Below are 21247 nucleotides of genomic sequence, written 5' to 3'. Positions count from 1 at the left end.
GTGCCCTGTGTTGGCAGGGATTGGCTCTTGTATTTAGGATGTAGCGGGTTGGATAATGGATGGATGGACATTTGTATGCATAGCCCCATTTGCCCGTTTTCATTTTTTTTCTTTCTTCAGTAATATTTCAGCAAACCCGGAGCTTGTCAGTTCAAATCCTGGTACTGACACCACTGTGTGACCCTGAGGAAGTCACTTCACCTGCCTGTGCTGCAAAAAACAAAAGTAATGTAACAAATTGTACCTCAGATGTTGCAAGTTGCTGGAATAAAGGCATAAGTCAAATAGATAAATATGTATTATACACATAGGAACTATTCATTTATTTTCAGTTAAGTCATCTGCAGCAAACCTTTATAAATGAATGCACGCTAAGGAGAAGTGGACTTTGTGCTGCTTGTCGCTCTGCGTGTACAGCAGCTGTTTTCCTGTCTCACTGCCTTGTCTTGCATGAACTTAAAATGTTTTATAATAGAGAGATGTTGCTGTCTAGTCCGACATCCACATATCATATGTGTTAACAAAGTGTGTTTTATAAGTTTACATGTGTTTAAAGCGTGTGGGATGGGTATTTTAAGGCTTAAACTATAAAAATGTTTATTTATATGGTCTTTCTATATCGCGGATTTTCACCTATTACTGATGGGATTTTCAACTATTTTGTTCAATTTCATATTGTCTCCATCTTCTTCAAACTGAAAATTGTTATACACCTCTAGCGCCTCTTCGCCAATTACATGTAGAAGCATAGACGCTTTCATTTTTTCACTTTTCCTATCTGCTTCAATCGCAGCAAGATACAACTCGAATCTCTGTTTAAATCTTTTCCAATTTTCAGCTACATTTCCCTTTAACTGGAGATTTGGTGGGGGCTGTAATCCTTCCATATTTTTTTTTTCTCTTTTGCTAGAACGTCTTATCGCTTTCTGACCACGTTTTCGGGTTATTCACAGACACGAGACTCGTTCAAAAGCTGAACCTCTTCTTCACATTCCTCTTCCAATCCGCCACTTCTGACACCATGTAGTGATCTTGTTAGGTTCGTAGTTTAATCAATATACAGGATTGAAAGATATAATAACTTTTTAATAGACAGACTTTAGAGACATTTACTGTACATGTTACTATTCGTTCTTTAGTTCACGCCCATTCTCCTACTTGCATCGGCATTCACAGGCATTACTAATCATTCTGTAAGTATCCCTTAATAGACCTTACTAATCAACTATCATTACAAAATCCAACGTGGTTTGTGCCCTTCAGAATGAAAACAGTTTGCATTTACTTTTTTAATAAAAGGCGAGCTTTTAAGCCTGAGCAATCACCCCATAAATGCACACGTTTAATTGCACATGTGTTAATATGTATGCTTACACAGTATTAAAAGACACTCAAAAATTAAAGTCATTTACCTTCGTTCCCGCGTTTGACTCGTGCTGTAAATCTCTTCCTTGTTTTTAGTTCACGTGATTACGTAGGAGGCGTGATGACGCGATACGTGACTCCGCCTCCTCCATCTATAATAATAAAAGGCAAAGCCCTCACTGACTGACTCACTCACTCACTGACTGACTGACTGACTCATCACTAATTCTCCAACTTCCCGTGTAGGTGGAAGGCTGAAATTTGGCAGGCTCATTCCTTACAGCTTACTTACAAAAGTTAGGCAGGTTTCATTTCGAAATTCAAAGCGTAATGGTCATAACTGGAACATATTTTTTGTCCATACACTGTAATGGAGGAGGCGGAGTCACGTATCGCGTCATCACGCCTCCTACGTAATCACGTGAGCTAAAAACAAGGAAGAGATTTACAGCACGAGTCACACGCGGGAACGAAGGTAAATGACGTTAATTTTTGACTGTCTTTTAATACTGTGTAAGCATACATATTAACACATGTGCAATTAAACGTGTGCATTTACGGGGTGATTTCTCAGGCTTAAAAGCTCACCTTTTATCAAACGCGGGAACAAAGGTAACTGACGTTGTTCACTGTCTTTTAATACTGTGTAACCATACATATTAACACATGTGCAATTAAACGTGTGCATTTACGGGGTGATTTCTCAGGCTTAAAAGCTCGCCTTTTACTAAAAAGGTAAATGCAAAACTATTTTCAATCAGTTTATTGAAACGCTCCCGTTAAGGATTGCAATAACATATTCGCGAGAGAAAAGAACGAAGTAGGGGGAAATGGAGGAAGAGCCGCAAACAGCGAACAGCAAAAAATTAATTAAACAATTGAGAACGGAGCGACTTAACCATACAAGCATGTTCATAAGGGAAACAAAGCACGGTGTAAAACGTAAGTTTAAATTAAGTTTATAGAAACGCTCCCACTGCGGATTGCAATAACATATTCGCGAGATAAAACTTAAATGAGAAGACACGAGGTATAAACGAACCACACGCCGTGGCGCAACGTTAGGGGCAACAGTTTCAACCATTCTATGATCTGCTTCTCGCAACTGAAAGACGGCACATGGCGGATGTTAGCCGACTTGCTGACCGCAACGTTAGGGGCTTCAGCTATGGCGCTGACGCCACATCTCAGTGCCAACACTTTGCAGACTGTACTTAAAAGACACGCCCTCCTCACTGGACAGTTAAAAACACCAATCAAACTAACGATGACATCAAGTATTACCCAATCAAAAGTAGGAAAGGAGGCATCTTCATAAAATGCGTGTGGGATGATTTGCATGAGACGCTGCTTTAAAAAAAAAATTATAAAAAAAATACGGGATAAATCCCGTCCAGTATTGATTCAAAACGGGACACGCAATTTCATTCTCAAACGCGGCACCATTCCGTATTTTAAAGGACGGGTGGCAACCCTACAGTGCCAGGTAACCACCCATACAATCAGATTGTGATTCAGACTAGGAATGCAATGAATGTAATTACCCCGATCTACATACAAGGCGAAAGTCTTGCAACATTCAAAGATGATGGTTTGGGATAAGTACACCATACAACATAAAAGAGCTTATGAAGCCTTGAACCGAAAAAAGCAAGATCTCAGAGATCGTAAAAAAAAAAAATAGGAGGTAATGTCGTTTTACTCGCTGTAGATTTTAGTCAAACATTACCAGTTATTCCACGAGGGAGACCAGCAGATCAACTCAACGCGTGTTTAAAATCCATGCTTCTCCCACGCTCGGTTATATGTCGCGTGTTCTCGGGTAGGTGCACCAAAAAATTTATACATTTAAGCATGTAATGGGCAAACAAAAAATGAGGTATACCCGAAGGCACTGCAGTAGTACTTAATGTAACTTTACTTCTTAAATGTTAATGTTTTACTGTTTAATAATTTATACGCTTCTTATATATTGTTCAAATTCTTTTATCAAAATACCACTGACAGCGCAATGCACGATAACATGGAGTGAATACACCATACGCATCCGCCCACGGCTGCCCTGCTGTGCGCAGATAGGAGTTGATTCTACAATAAAATAAAATAAACATAAAAAGATAGTACACGTGACGTACTATATGTGTACCACAATTGAAGTGTATAGGTGAAACGGTTTGCGAGGTACAGGTCATTTAAAATCCTGGACAGACACACAAATTGCCACGGTAGCAAATTACAGAAGAAGATTTTACTGTTTAATAATTTATATTTATATGAAATGTGCTTCTTATATATTACTTCATATTCTCATATGATAATGATGTTAATGTTTATATTGATTTCTGTGTTATTAAAACTGCATGTATGTGTGTATATGTATATATATATATATATATATATATATATATATATATATATATATATATATATACTACCAAAATACCCGCGCTTCGCAGCGGAGAAGTACTGTGTTAAAGAGGTTATGAAAAAAAAAGGAAACATTTTAAAAATAACGTAACATGATTGTCAATGAAAGCCCGTTTCAGTCAGTAACTCTTATGTGTGTGTTTATGTATGTGTGTATATATATGTAGATGTGTATATGTAGATATGTATATATATGTATATGTATATAAATGTTTATGTGTGTGTGTATATTACATATATAATATATATATATATATATATATATAAAAAAGACAGCAACAGTTATAACAATGACAACACAATTACATTGACAATCATGTTACGTTATTTTTAAAATGTTTCCTTTTTTTTTCATAACCTCTTTAACACACTACTTCTCCGCTGTGAAGCGCGGGTATTTTGCTAGTTAGAGTATATGGACAAAAAACAGGTTCCAGTTATGACCATTACGCGTAGAATTTCGAAATGAAACCTGCCTAACTTTTGTAAGTAAGCCATATGTTTATATGGTTATTTTTATATTGTCATGCTTGGGTCACAGATTTGCGCAGAAACACAGGTGGTTGTAGAGCGACAGGAACGTTATTCAAACACTGCAAACAAACATTTGTCTCTTTTTCAAAAGTTTAAACTGTGCTCCATGACAAGACAGAGATGACAGTTCTGTCTCACAATTAAAAGAATGCAAACATATCTCTTCAAAGGAGTGTGCGTCAGGAGCACTGAATGTCAGAAAGTGAGAGAAAACCAAACAAATCAATAGGGCTGTTTGGCTTTTAAGTATGCGAAGCACCGCCGGTACAAAGCTGTTGAAGGCGGCAGCTCACACCCCCTCTGTCAGGAGCAGGGAGAGAGAGAGAGAGAGAGAGACAGAGGAAAACAAACAGTGAAAAATCAATACGTGCCCTTTGAGCTTTTAAGTTTGCGAAGCACCGTGCAGCATGTCGCTTCAGGAAGCAGCTGCACACAGAAGGTAGCAACGTGAAGATAATCTTTCAGCATTTTTAGACGAGCGTCCGTAGCGTCTAGGTGTGCGAACAGCCCCCCTGCTTACACCCCCTACGTCAGGATCAGAGAAAGTCAGCGCAAGAGAGAGAGAGAGAGAGAGAGAGAGAGAGAGAGAGAGAGAGAGAGAGAGAGAGAGAGAGAGAGAAACAAAAGTAAGTTGGGTAGCTTCTCAGCCATCTGCCAATAGCGTCCCTTGTATGAAATCAACTAGGCAAACCAACTGAGGAAGCATGTACCAGAAATTAAAAGACCCATTGTCCTCAGAAATCCGCGAACCAGCAAAAAATCCGCGATATATATTTAAATATGCTTACATATAAAATCCGCGATAGAGTGAAGCCGCGAAAGGCGAAGTGCGATATAGCGAGGGATCACTGTATATAGTCACTCACGCATGTTTAGGAGACAACTAAAGAGCCTTAGTACATGTAATTCTACGCCGGACCAGGGGGTGGCGAAGTGCACAAATTCTCCCTCTCGATCTTTTGCAGACCATTCTAGGGAAATCCCACCCGGCTCTGGGGCATCCAATGACATCACTTCCGGTTCCGGTCCTGATGACATCACTTCCTCCACTGGCCTTTAAAGCTGCCATCTTGCTTCCAGTTAATCAGTTCTGTTTTGGACTCAGTTGTGTGAACATGTCTATTATTTTGACACAGTTTTGCAGCCGGGAAAAATTATACTGGTGGCTGCCCCAAACCTTTTCCATGTCTTATGGGTGTTTTTGTGACTATATATATGTATATATATATATATATATATATATATATATATATATATATATATATATATATATATATATATATATATATATATATATATATATGTATATGTGTGTGTGTGTGTGTGTACGTGTGTGTGTGTGTGTGTGCATACAGTATATACTGTATATAAGTTACAGCAACATCCAGTTTGGAAGAACTGTTTCACAACCTGATTCTTCTCCACTTTAAGCCCATCTGGAGGTACGCCAAACACAGTTGTTAGTGGATTACGAGAGATTGTGACAGCCAGGCTGTCTGAAGGGTGAGGGATGACTGTATTTCTGTTTTATTTAAACCTTTTAAGTTCGTATGCATAACCCCATTTGGCTGTTTTAGTTTTTTTTTCTTTCTTCAGTAATATTTAATCTCCTTAAAGAAAAACAACATATGCATTTTACTTTTTTTGTATCTCTTTAGTAATATTTTAGTGTAAAAGGATAACCAGTATTTAAACCTTTTATGTTACTTTATAAAGTTATTTTACACAATGTTGAAAAATTAATAAGAAAGCTACATATTTTGGCAGCTGCTGCTTTAATTTTCAATGAAATGAAAAAAGCTCTCCAAGAGAAAACCTCAATGAAGAAGAAACATCTAAAAAGGAGAAACCCTCATTTATAAAGGTTTGCTGCAGATGACTTAACTGAAAATAAATGAATAGTTCCTATGTGTATAATACATATTTATCTATTTGACTTATGCCTTTATTCCAGCAACTTGCAACATCTGAGGTACAATTTGTTACATTACTTTTGTTTTTTGCAGCACAGGCAGGTGAAGTGACTTCCTCAGGGTCACACAGTGGTGTCAGTACCAGGATTTGAACTGACAAGCTCCGGGTTTGCTGAAATATTACTGAAGAAAGAAAAAAAAATGAAAACGGGCAAATGGGGCTAATGTCCATCCATCCATTATCCAACCCGCTACATCCTAAATACAAGAGCCAATTCCTGCCAACACAGGACACAAGGCAAGAAACAAACCCCGGGCAAGGTGCCAGCCCACCGCAGGGCGCACACACCCACACACACCCACACACCAGGGACAATTTAGAATCGCCAATGCACCTAACCTGCATGTCTTTGGACTGTGGGAGGAAACCGGAGTGCCCGGAGGAAACCCAGACAGACGCGGGGAGAACATTCAAACTCCACGCAGGGAAGCGAACCCGGGTCTCCTAACTGGCACCTTTCACTGCGCCACCATGCCGCCCGCATACAAACTTAAAAGGTTTAAATAAAACAGAAATATATACCTTTATTTTTACTTCCTTAACTTGTGGAGGGTGTATCCTGTAGCAAAGCCCTAAGTTTTTTCATGAAAGCCCCTTTCAGTCAATAAGCCTTAAAAACAGGTGTAAAGCTAAACTTGCAGCACCGCTATTCAATTACACTCGCCTAACGCCTCTCCTAAGGGGACATACTGTGGGATCTAGGCACCAGTCAAAGCACCAATCACAGGCCCGATTAGAAAGCAGGAAGCTGTGATTTGTCGTCTCCCTCCCATGTAACAATCACAGACTGTGTTACAACGCACTATGTATGTATGTGTATATGTATATATGTATATGTGTGTGTTTATGTATGTGTATATATATATGTTGATATGTATATATATATATATGTATATATATGTGGATGTGTATATGTATATATATATATATGTATATATGTATATAAATGTATTTGTAGATATGTATATATATGTATATATGTATATGTATATATATGTTTACATAACCTCTTTAACACACTACTTCTCTGCTGCGAAGCGCGGGTATTTTGCTAGTATATATATATATATATATACTTTTTTTAAAGTTTGTATGTGTATTTTTGTACACTTTCTTAGGGGGACATACAAATAAAAATGTCATTGCACTATATACACATGAATAAAATTGACATCAGCAGATATAAACATGTCACATGACACAATCCAACACATAAAAAATGCAAAAAACTCATATGTAAATTGAGCAAACTTAAGAGTGGACACAGACGGTGTGGTTTTAGCTTGATTTGTGCGCTACTGAAATGGTTTTTTTTGTTTAAATTGGCACACAATAATGAGAAAGTCAATGAAGGTCCTCAAGTTGCTACTTATAAAAAATGAGATATACAGTATTGTGACATGGTTTGTGTAGCTTACACACTGCTAACAGTTTTCTGTCAGCTTGAGATAATCTGGTGTAAGAGGTCTTACAAGCCCATTCTGTGTTTGAATTTCCATTGGCCAATCTTGAATCGACTCCACGCTGGGCTGTAAAATGTTTCTTAATGCACTGGAAGAAGCATAGACTGGTCAAGTTATGGCAAAAGAACCTTATTGGATCTTCAAAGAAGACATATTGAGGAACATTGACCTGCAGCTACAAATTCCTGATAGCATTAAATGTTTGTACTTTGAACAGAATAGTATAACATGGGGCACTAGTCATAAGATGCAAACTAATCTCAGACAATTCTCTCACCACTCTGTCTCTCATGAGATTGTTCAAGTCTCCTTCAGTCTTTCATGAGCACATACAATTGCATAATGTATACCTGCATCTGATTGTCTATGAATACAAATGATTTGTTAAGTGTACAAGGACACCCAATCTCCTAATGTCTTAACACATGAGAAAAAACACATAGAGTACAAGGGCATGAGTGTCATAGTTCATCTTAAATACAATCACTGATTACATAGATGACTGTACTGTATATTAATTCTTTAATTCTGCTTATCGACTTAATTACATAGACACTGCAAAAGTGAAGTTGTGGACAGCACAGTAGGCCACAGGTTTGGAGAAGTTTCAGTGTTTTTGTGCCTTGCTGTATGTCTTTGACCATGTGTCTGCTTTTGAACTTCTTTTAGGTTACAGGCAATAAAATATCTACACAGCCTAAATCTGTGTTCATCATATCATCACTTACAAAACTTGTTTTTTTTGCTCTTTCCTACAAAAATGTATATATATGAGGATTATTTATATACTGTATATATATGTATATATACTGTGCATCCAGATAGTATTCACAGCGCGTCACTTTTTCCACCTTTTGTTTTGTTACAGCCTTATTCCAAAATGGATTAAATTCATTTTTTCCTCAGAATTCTGCACACAACACCCCATAATGACAACGTGAAAAAAGTTTACTTGAGGTTTTTGCAAATTTATTACAAATAAAAAAACTGAGAAATCACATGTACATAAGTATTCACAGCCTTTGCTCAATACTTTGTTGATGCACCTTTGGCAGCAATTACAGCCTCAAGTCTTGTTGAATATGATGCCACAAGCTTGGCACACCTATCCTTGGCCAGTTTCACCCATTCCTCTTGCAGCACCTCTCAAGCTCCATCAGGTTGGATGGGAAACGTCGGTGCACAGCCATTTTAAGATCTCTCCAGAGATGTTCAATCGGATTCAAGTCTGGGCTCTGGCTGGGCCACTCAAGGACATTCACAGAGTTGTCCTGAAGCCACTCCTTTGATATCTTGGCTGTGTGCTTAGGGTGGTTGTTCTGCTGAAAGATGAACCGTCGCCCCAGTCTGAGGTCAAGAGCGCTCTGGAGCAGGTTTTCATCCAGGATGTCTCTGTACATTGCTGCAGTCATCTTTCCCTTTATCCTGACTAGTCTCCCAGTCCCTGCCACTGAAAACTTTCCCACAGCATGATGCTGCCACTACCATGCTTCACTGTGGGGATGGTGCCAGGTTTCCTCCAAACGTGACGCCTGGCATTCACACCAAAGAGTTCAATCTTTGTCTCATCAGACCAGAGAATTTTCTTTCTCATGATCTCAGAGTCCTTCAGGTGCTTTTTGGCAAACTCCAGGCGGGCTGCCATGTGCCTTTTACTAAGGAGTGGCTTCCGTCTGACCACTCTACCATACAGTCCTGATTGGTGGATTGCTGCAGAGATGGTTGTCCTTCTGGAAGGTCCTCCTCTCTCTACAGAGGACCTCTGGAGCTTTGACAGAGTGACCATCGGGTTCTTGGTCACCTTCCTGACTAAGGCCCTTCTCCTCCGATCGCTCAGTTTAGATGGCCGGCCAGTTCTAGGAAGAGTCCTGGTGGTTTCGAACTTCTTCCACTTATGGATGATGGAGGCCACTGTGCTCATTGGGACCTTCAAAGCAGCAGAAATTTTTCTGTAACCTTCCCCAGATATGTGCCACGAGACAATCCTGTCTCGGAGGTCTACAGACAATTCCTTTGACTTCATGCTTGGTTTGTGCTTTGACATGAACTGTCAACTGTGGGACCTTACATAGACAGGTGTGTGCCTTTCCAAATCATGTCCAGTCAACTGAATTTTCCACAGGTGGACTCCAATTAAGCTGCAGAAACATCTCAAGGATGATCAGGGGAAACAGGATGCACCTGAGCTCAATTTCGAGCTTCACGGCAAAGGCTATGAATACTTATGTACATGTGCTTTCTCAATTTTTTTATTTTTAATAAATTTGCAAAAACCTCAAGTAAACTTTTTTCACGTTGTCATTATGGGGTGTTGTGTGTAGAATTCTGAGGAAAAAATGAATTTAATCCATTTTGAAATAAGGCTGTAACATAACAAAATGTGGAAAAAGTGATGCGCTGTGAATACTTTCCGAATGCACTGTATATATATATATATATATATATATATATATATATATATATATATATATATATATATATATATATATAAAATCCTCATATATATATATATATATATATATATATATATATATATATATATATATATTTCTCATGAAAAATAGCCTGCTTTATTCATGTTACCACTCTTTGACTTGTATGAGGTTATGGCATCATCCATACATGAAATTGTAAGCACCCATACAAAAGCAACAGAAATGGAACAACTTCCAAAATAGAAAGTCCTCTCTAAATAAGCAAATGTGTTTCTTTTTACCATTTTAGCTTGGCATTAATCAGATATGTCATAAATAAGTTAGTATCTATTTCTGTAGCAGTTCTTGCTCTTAATGTACTTTTTGCTTTAAGAGCTTATCCTGAAATATAATATATTGTGTCTTAAATGTACAGGTTACCATAAACCAGACATGAGCTTGAATATTGGAGTAGAGTTTCTTTCTCAGGACTGCATTGAAAATACCAACAGGCTTCTTGTTCAGTCAGTTATTTCTCAGCTGCAAGTCCGTTTGACTGACAAGGGATGTGAAGTCAAAGAAAAGGCGACTCGCTGTCAGTGGAAATCTGAAGATATCACTTCACGAGCTGATCAAGTCATTGTGCGACTAGAGCTTGATGGTATGGTGTGAAAATCTAAGGACTGTGTCTGTGGAATTTTAATTATGCCAATATATATGCCTTTTCTTCTAGGCTCATAAATCTAGAAATACATTGCATTTCTATTCACTCTGTCAGACCATTTCTTTAAGTATTTTTAAATTGCATTTTGTTTATGGTGGCAGAGTTGCTTAATTATTATCGATGTGCAGCTGCATATTCTCCCTATCTCTGTGAGAATTTTCTTGAAGTACTCCTTTAAGTACTAGTTTTCTTTGAATGTGCAGTCCTACATGTTATGCTAGTGTTTGTCCATCCTATTTCATACTCATTGATATATAGCCCATTTTGTGAGACCACTCTGGGATTGGTTTCCACCTTGCACCCAATATTTCTGAGAAAGGTTTTTGTTCCCAGCAACCATGTTATGAAAAATTTATAAAACAGATATATGAATTTTAATGTTTAATTATATTTGAATTCTTTACAGTAGGAAGATGTATATACCATTAAAAAGACGACTATTTTTTTTTTAAACTTAAAGTTTTCCCATTTGGTGTTTTGTGGGAGCAGCAGTGTCCTCCTGGGATTGTCAGTCAAGACTGTGATAAGGGGACAGAAGAACAAACAAAGAATGTAAGTGGCACTATTAACTGTCCTGTGCAATATTGAACATTGTAACAAATTAATGTTCAGAGACATGTCAATCATATGTGTTAATTTTAAAAGCTTGCAATATCAGGTACAACTGTATTTACTGCCTTGAAGAAGAGACAGCATATTTATGAAATGAACCAGATAATGAGATGTGCAGTGGTCAAAAGTAGAGTACAATATTGGATATCCAGAATGTAAGACAGATATTTCACTAAACCTAAAACAAAACTAAAACTTGAACACAAAAAATCCATAGTCCAAAAGTCTGTTTCAAGAAAGAATGAAAACAAAAACACATGAAAAATGTTTTTGAGAAGGACTAATCTGCAATCTCAGATACAGACAGGATGCCAGTGGTATCTTTTGTCCCTTGTGCAGCTACTGTACACATTGCACATCTTTGGCCTGTTAACCAATGATGCTAAAACTAAAGCTGCAAAATGGCAGCACCCAGACAAGCAAACATGTCATCAAAACCAAAAATAAATTATTTCACTTACATTAAATTTCAAAAACAAAAACTGTTGCAAAATTTGAATCCTATATAATTCAGAACACCCCAAAAGAGTGAAAGCTTGCAGAAAAACACGTATTCAAGTAAAGACAAATTGAAAACAAATCGGGTCCTTAACTGTTAAGCCAATACAAAGAAAAATTGTTTTGACTTAATATTTCATAGTAAATATACTTGATTAACTACCTCTGCCTCTCCTTCTTAATTGACATGGAAGTCGTGTGTACTTACTTTCCCATACATGGCTTCTAATTTTTTGTTGAATAAATGAAAAGTAAAATCTGTTACATTTTTCAACTACTTTCAAAAACTTTTAAGATTTACTGATTGCCAGGTGATTGTTGATTAAGACTTTACTTCTGGCTTCTGGTTGAGAGTACGCTGTGTGCATTTTGGCTGCCACTTCTCACCGGTGTTGTTGTTTTTGTTTTGTTTTATTTTGTCCCGTCTGACTTGTTTCACCTTCACCTTCTAATTTGACTACTCTTTCTGGATATAACTTTCTATATGAATGCCAGTAGCGATTGCCTAGATCATACCTGCTTCAATCCTACACGAGCCTTCTTCCTTCCCTCTTGTTGCTGCTTTCGCAGTGAGTATGAATCTACTCTTTCTTCGTTTGCAGTTGCCAGTCTAAACTGTGAATATGCAGCTTGCCCGCTGTCCTGGAGTTGTGCTGTGTGTTGTCATTTGTACTTTTTTGGTACTGCAGCTCATATTTTCTCCGGCTCAACTTAAAAATCTTGACTGTCATCCGCGATTGGTCTCCCTGACTTATAGTTTGTGCCAGTCGCTTGGATTTACACGGCATTCTCACTACATTCACCGGTCTAAAAGAGGCCCCTCGATGATCTATGGAGCAGACGATTCCAACTATGTGGACATCTCACCATGTTCACTGGTGTAACGCTAAGGTCATCCAAGGAATAAACTTGGACCATCTTCATCCTCTTCAGTAAGTGTCTGCACCCTACTCTCCCAGCTGTTCCAACTTTAGGCTTGCCCTACTGAACACTTGTCCCATTACTAACAGAGCCTTGCTGATTAACGACCTCAACTCCCAGAAGGAAGTGGACATGTTTCCACTTGCAGAACAACCTGGTGACTATTTACATTTAAACTTGCTGACTCATCCTGACTACAGCCACATATCTAAACCCAGGTTAACAGGAAAAGGAGGTGGCCTGGCTATGGTTTATACAGTAGATCTACCTTAACAATGAAGGAACTCTCCTTTTCTGAAGTCACATCTTTTGAATATATTGCTGTGAAGCTGGTTTTCTCCCCACCTGTGCTGTTGTTGTTAGTTTATCGCCCTCCCAAATCTGTGGTGAATTTTCTGTCAGAAGTTAATGAAGTTCACATTGTAATCTCATCTCTTTGCCCTGCTGTAATTGTACTTGGTGACTTTAATATTCATGTTGATATCAACTGCCCTCTCACAGCTGAGTTTGTCTCAACTTTGGAATGTTTTAACTTGATAAAGCATGTTGATTTTCTGACTTATACTCATGGTCCTACTCTTTATTTACTTTGTTCAAATGTCTTGAATAATGTCTCTGTCTCTGGTTCACTCTCTGGTATTTCTGGTCATAAGCTTATCGAATGTAACTTTATCATTATTACCACTATTTCTGTTGAGAAAAAGTGTGTCTCTTATCACAACATTAGGTCTGTTAATTCAGATTTGTTTGCTGCTTCCCTTCTGTCTCTCTCTCTTTCTGACCAGCATAGTCTTTCCTCTCCTGACAGCATGGTTTCCCTTTATAAGAACTGTGTTTCCCATAGTTTACTCATAGCTTTACATTGAAAACGTACTTAAATATAGGGATGCCCTTAACACTGCTCGCTCCAACTATTATTCCTCTCTAATAAATAATGCTAAGTCTAGATCTAAAACTATTTTTAGGACTGTTAATAAACTCCTCCAACCCCCTCCTCTAGCATGCCCCAATAAAGCTGATCAGTGTCAGGCTTTCTTACATTTCTTTGATACCAAAATTGATCAAACTTATCACAGTTTCCCCTCCACAGCTCAATCACTCACTCATTCTGATCTGCCATTTCCATCATCAAGACTCACTTGTTTCCTGCCTGTTGACTATCTCTCCATCTCTGAACTTATTAATAAGTCTAATTCCTTCCCCTGTCTGCTTGATCCTGCCCCCACTTCTCTGCTTAAGAAATGCTCATCCAAAATAGTATTCCTGTTGCCTCATTGATAAATGCATATTTCGTCTCAGGTTCTGTCCCTACTGCCCTCAAATCTACTTCAGTTACTCCATTCCTTAAAAAAAATTGACTTGGATCTTTCTTCTCTCACCAGTTATAGGGCTATCTCTAATCGTCCTTTTCTGGCTAATGTGATGGAATGCATGGTTGCTACACAACTCCATGCTTTTCTTCTAAACCAGGTGTAGGCAATGTCGGTCCTGGTGAGCCACAATGGCTACAGGTTTTCATTCCAACCCAATTGCTTAATTAGAAACCAATCATTGCCAATCTCAGACCTTATTTAATTTTATGGCTTGTTAGTCTGTGCAATGTAAGGCTCTTATATCGTAGATTTTTTTTCTTTCCAGGGATATCATCCAAATGATTTGAAGCCTAAAACAGATCATTTTTCTATTAAGTGTTTTATTAAATCAATCAGTGCATGATGAACACACACAGATGTAATTGGAAAAAAGCTAGCTGGAGAACTGCTGGCTGCTTTGTGTTTTACATCTTATTGCTAATAAGGAGCAATTAAAACACTGAATGCAGCAGTTTAAGATTGAAATAAGCAATTAAGGTTGGAGAATTTTAACAAGCGAGACCACTAAAATGAAGCATCAAAATGTCACAGGGTGGGCAATGTCGGTCCTGGAGAGCCGCAGTATGTGCAGGTTTTTGTTCCAACCCAGTTCCTTAACGAGAACTCAATTATTGCTGATGAAGCACATATTGCTTAAGTGACATTTTGATGCTTCATTTTAGTGGTCTCACTTGTTAAGGTTCTCCAACCTTAATTGCTTATTTCAATCTTAAACTGCTGCATTCAGTGTTTTAATTGCTCCTTATTAGCAATAAGATGTAAAAGACAAAGCAGCCAGCAGTTCTCCAGCTAGCTTTTTTCCAATTACATCTGTATGTGTTCATCATGCACTGTTTGATTTAATAAAACACTTAATAGAAAAATGTGACAGACTGAAAATGATCTGTTTTAGGCTTCAAATCATTTGGATGATATCCTTGGAAAGGAAAAAAAATCTACGATATAAGAGCTTTACATTGCACAGACTAACAAGCCATAAAATTAAATAAGGTCTGAGATTGTCAATGATTGGTTTCTAATTAAGCAATTGGGTTGGAATGAAAACCTGTAGCCACTGCGGCTCACCAGGACCGACATTGCCTACCCCTGTTCTAAACAATACACTCTATGAGCCTTTTCAATCTCGTTGTCGTACACAGCACAGCACTGAGACAGCTCTTCTCAATGTAGTTAATGTTCTTCTCCGGTTTGCAGATTGCAGTTCACTTAATATTCTCCTCCTTCTTGACTTAAGTGCAGCATTTAATCATGAAATCCTCCTCTCATGTCTCTCCACTGTAGGGATCTCTGGCTTAGCCCTTCAATGGTTCATATCATATCTTTCTAATAGGCAACAGTTTTACACACTCGGTTGATATAAATCCTTCACCTCACCTGTGTTGTGTGTTGTCCCTCAGGGTTCAGTCCTTGGGCCATTACTCTTTCTACTGTATATCCTTCCTTTGGGTCTGATTATTCTCAGACATGGCCTTAACTTCCACTGCTTTGCAGACGATATACAGTTATATCTTAGTACACACTCTCCTACAGACTCGCCTCCCAGCACACTCACTGACTGCATCACTGATCTTAAGCTATGGATGGAAAATAACTTTCTCAAACTTAATGCCAATAAAGCTAAAATGTTATTGGTATGCCCAAACTCCCCACTTTATAAGGCATCCAACTTCTCTGTTTCTATTGGTGGTATACTTGTCAAAGCTGCTCCTGTTGTCAAAAACCTTGGTGTTTTGTTTGATTCATCACTTAATTTTGAGCTACACATTAGGTCTCTGTCTAAAATTTCATTCTGTCATCTCCGTAACATTGCTTGACAACGTCCATTTTAGTTCATTGTTTCATAATGTCTCATATTGATTACTGTAATCCCCTCTTTATTGTCCTCCCTGCAAAATCTATACAGAAGCTAAAGTCCTCACCCACACAAAGTGTTCTGCTCACATCTCCCCTGTTCTCTCCCAACTTCATTAGTTACCAGTTCCATCAAGGATTAAATTCAAGATTCTGCTTCTCATCCTTCAAGTCCTACATAACCTTGCCCCTCTCTACCTCACTCAGCTCCTAGCTCCATACACTCCTTGTTGCTCTCTTAGGCCCTCGTGCAATAATCTCCTTACTGTCCCATGCACCAGAATCTCCACCCTAGGAGGCAGTTCTTTCAGTGTTATGGCCCCTCAACTCTGGAACTCTCTTCCTCAGTCTCTCCAAGACTGCTCCTTTTTCTCCATCTTTAAATCTCAACAAAAAACTTTCATCTTAAATGAACTTTTTTCTTCTGTGTGATCTTTTTTCCCCCATCTATATGTAAAGCGACCTTGGGTTTGTGAAAAGCACTCTATAAATGTAATTTATTATTATTTATTTATTAAGCCCTGATATAGAAAACTATATATTTGAAGGAGGATATACTTAATTTCTCACAAGAGTCAACTTTCGGTCTTAGGATATTAATGCAAATTTCTTCATCTCACTCTCAAAAAAAATTGTTAGAGATATGTAAGGATTACATTTTATACAATATACATTGAAATATTAACTATAAATCTTAAAATCTAAGCATTAGTTAATTATATCAGTTTAATTCATTCTTGAAAAAAAGCATAGTTCATTCATTAATGCATTTATTTTACACTGATATTCTGATCTTTCTTTCAGTTTAACCTCTTGCTCAGAATGATTTATATTTTTATCACAAATTAAGTTATTTGTTCAGGGTTTTCTTGTAGTATTTGTATTTGTGTATTTTATTCTGGTTTCCTGTCCCTTATTCTAATTCAAGCTTTGTGCTTCCTGTATTTATCTTTATTTATTGTTTTATGCGAATATTATTTGTATGCCCTGTTGTTCATTCTGAATTTGTGTGAAGCACATTGAACATTGAAAAGGCAATAAATAAATAAAATGTATTATTATTATTATTATTATTATTATTATTATTATTATTATTATTATTATTATTATTATTGTAGAGTACAAGTCAAAGGAGGTTATACTGAAGCTTTGTAACTTACTGGTTAGACCTCATCTGGAGTACTGTGTGCAGTTTTGGTCTCCAGGCATCAAAAATTCCAGAGCTAAGAAAAGTCCAGAAAAGAGTGACTAGGCTGATTCCAGGACCGCAGATGAGGAATTATGAGGAAATATTTAAAGAGCTGAGCCTTTTCAGTTTAAGCAAAAGGACTTTAAAATTCTGAAGGGAATTCCTATAGTGGATCGAGACTGTTACTTTAAAATGAGTTCAGCAAGAACACAGGAACACAGTTGGAAACTTGATAAGGGTAAATTTCCACAAACATTAAGAAGTTTTTCTTCACACAAGAGAACCATAGACACGTGGAATAAGTTTTCAAGTAGTGTGGTAGACAGTAGAACTTTAGGGACTTTCAACACTAAACTCGATGTTATTTTTGGAGAGTTAAGGGGAAAGAACTGGTGAGCTTTTTTGGGCTGAATGGAACTGTATTCATCTAGACTGTTCTAATGCTGCATTACTCTAATTTAAAAAAAAGGACAAAACGTAAGTGTAGTAGTTAGCACCTGTATCATATATAAAAAGACTGGGTTTGAGTGATGGTACATTCACTGCTTTTGCAGAATTTAAACATAACTGCATGGGTTTTTCTCAGTGTACCCCAGTTTTCCTCTCACATCTCAAAGATGTGTTTTATCCTAACTATCAGCACTATATATGAGAGAGTGTGTGTCCATGTGTCAGCATCTGCTGTGATAAACTGGCTGGTTGCTATTTGTACTCATTTCTGCTGAAACAGGCTGAGATAGCTCCTGCCAAGTTGAACTGAGTATAGATAAAGGATGGATACATTTAAATATATATAAATAGACATAAATTTGTCCATGGCCGTTTGTTGTATTGTACTTTGTTTATGGTATTCATTCCATCTGTGTCTTTTGTTGTTTGAGGCACTGTGTGCTGCCTCATAGTTCAGATTACATACTTGGCTACAATTATCAGTCCAGCATAATTTGTAGACTTTTGCCTAACCCCAAGAGACACTTAAAAGACCATTTCACCATTATAAATCTACATAAAACTAGTTCAGTTCTTCATTCTCCACTGACTTTAATGCTTTTCACTGAATTTGGTGAATATCACGAAAATATCTATGATTCACCAAATTCACAGTGAAGCAAACTCTACAATATTTGCTGTTTACTAATTATGAGTCTGACAAATCATAAAAGAATTTCATGAGAAATTGTCAGTCCATCTTGAACTGGTTAATTTAATTCAATAACAGTTTGAAACACAAAAAGATTCCACATCAGGATATCTGAAGAAACCAAAGATATCTAGACCAAAACTCTGGTGTCTCCTAAGTAAGCATTGTCTGATGAATGTCTTTGGGTAGTCATTTAATGTGAAAAGTTAGAAAAGATCAAGCCTTTCACTCTTTTTAGTCTCCTTAGTATTGCAATGGGTGTGAATTCCTCCGAATAGAGTCTAAACGCAGCTCCCTTTATGCAATGATGGATGATTGCTAGCAAAGTGTATTATTTTGTCTGCATAACATTCCTTATGCTAAACACATGTAATCAGGGTGACATCATTACCTCTTTCAAAGGATATATCCAGGAAATTGATGTGTCAGATTATTTCTTTTTTCATAGTAAAGTGGATCGCAGAGAACATTACATTGACATGGCTATGAAAATCATTGGTCATTTTTTAATATGACGAATGTGTCATCAGTGTAGCATATACAAAGTTTCAGTTTGTACTAAGTCAGAGCCACACTTTCAAATCACTGCTTTACCAGTTCATAATTTTTTTTTCCTGTAGGCTTATTCACGCATTCAAGAATATTTCTCTGCCTTCACAGAATTTGAAGCTGCTGTTCCTGGCTTAAGGAAAATGATTTACAATAATAATTCTCTAAAAGCTTTTAGAATTAGTCATTGCAAGCCAGGTTTTGGAAAAGATTCCAGCCTACAGGCCTGCCCCAGTTGTTGTGGTAAGACAAATGAAATTAGTCATTTTCTTTTCAAAAGTATACTTTTTACAATTTTCATTTCTCTTTCTCTTTCATTTTTCAACTTCTGTAGCCTGTAGATCTGTTTATTTATAGTTCATCCACCAAACAATTCACCAGACTGAGTAATACTTTGTTCTTTTGGTCATTAATTATGTTTTTAACCCCCTTCACAGTTGTCTGTAAACCTGGTACGTTTAGCTCTGAAACCTCATCATTCTGTCAAAAGTGCCCACGAGGGTCTTATAGCGTTGACTTTGGTAAAAGTTCTTGTATTTCCTGTAGCAGTGAGGACTACACAAACAGTGCTGGATCATCATCACAGCAACAATGTGGTAAGATTTTGTACTTGACATTCTTCAGCACTATAACAAGAATTACGGTTGACCTTGAAAGTTTTGTTACTGACCTTTGAAATTTTTTCCATTTAATTTTTCAGCTCCAAAAAAAATCATGCCATTTATAAAAGCAGGCATAGTGCTTTTGTCTGTGGTCATCATCCTTTTCCTTATTATCATTGGAATGTGAGTTTTTAAATTACTTAATGACCCTTTGCTCTGTTCTCTTTCTTTTACCAAGATGTACAGACATGTAAAAGTTCACTAGTTAAAAAAACAAGTTAGTGTATCAAAAATAAAGTGTGTAGTGTGCAGAATGGAGGAACTGCATCACCCCAAAGCGCCCTAACGTTTTTACCTGAATATGAGGATAGAGGAGACAGGGTTAACACAGCCATGAATATTGTGAGCTCACTCACAATTACAGTTCTATAGTTCCTTCAACATGATCTCATCCATGCCAGACAAGGCCATAGAGAAAATGAAGCCTTTGACTAAAATATGTCATGTATTTTGCTTTTTTAATGAGTAAGCATTAGCAAATGTGATGGCTTATCACTAAATAATCACTAAACTAATGTATGAGGTGCAGCCTCTGTTTATTTTTTAATTGTATCTTTTGTTTCTTTTAGCTGCAGTTTTAAAATTATAATCTAAGTTAATAATTCATTCTATAGGCCCTGGTCTCTTTTTCTGAAATGTTCCTTACAGGCCTTTTGGTCCAATTTTCACAGCACAAGTGTTGCCCAGATAAGTTATTACACTGGGCATGGTGGCCAATGGATGAAAATGGTTCAGGTCTCTTAACAAAGGAAGGAGTAATAATATACAAGATACTGAATATTTTTTTGTCATTTCTTAACTGTCTTAAAGCAGAGACTTATAAATTCATCATAAAATTTATAAAGAATCATCTTTAAAACAAGATGCACTGATAATTTTTGAGTAGCCTGTTGATTTATTTCACAAATTTTCATTTGATGTAAATGTAAAGTATGTAATAATTTAAGAAACTAGGGCAGGCTTTGCAAGGTATTGAATAGTTCTGAAAGTGGGAAACAGTATCTTAACCATAACTTTAAGGGGAACTAGTCTTTCGAGGCCAGATATGATCCTCAAACAATGATTTCTACTATTTGAATTTTACATCAGTTTCCCTGAATTACTTAAGATGGACACAAACTAAAAAAAACTTATTATATTAGAGTAATAATAATGACAACAATATCAAAGTAGGACTTATGAGGCAAAGAACACAAGAAAAGTTGAGCAAAATCTAAGGAAATTAAGTTCATAGAATTATTAAGCAGTCGGTGGTCTAGCTTGATCATTCCCCAGTTTTTGTTGTGAATGGTAGCTTCAGACATGGCAACAGTTTGTAAGGCCCCAAATGCTCCACAAATGGCTTCATTGGTCAGGCCTCCTTTGCCTGCCTGAAAAATGCCTCACCCCAATGGCATTTAAGTGCAGCTCCAGTGGTACGCACAAGGCTTTGTTGACCCAATAACAAATTTAAATATTTCAAAATCTGGCTAAATGCCCCACCTGTAGAAGGATGTCCATTATCCAGCCCCAGGGACACAAAAAGTGGTGACAGAATTTTTGTAAATAAA

Source organism: Erpetoichthys calabaricus, chromosome 3 (genome assembly GCF_900747795.2).
Source record: "Erpetoichthys calabaricus chromosome 3, fErpCal1.3, whole genome shotgun sequence".
Classification (NCBI taxonomy): Eukaryota; Metazoa; Chordata; class Cladistia; order Polypteriformes; family Polypteridae; genus Erpetoichthys; species Erpetoichthys calabaricus.
This window is presented reverse-complemented; position numbering follows the sequence as displayed.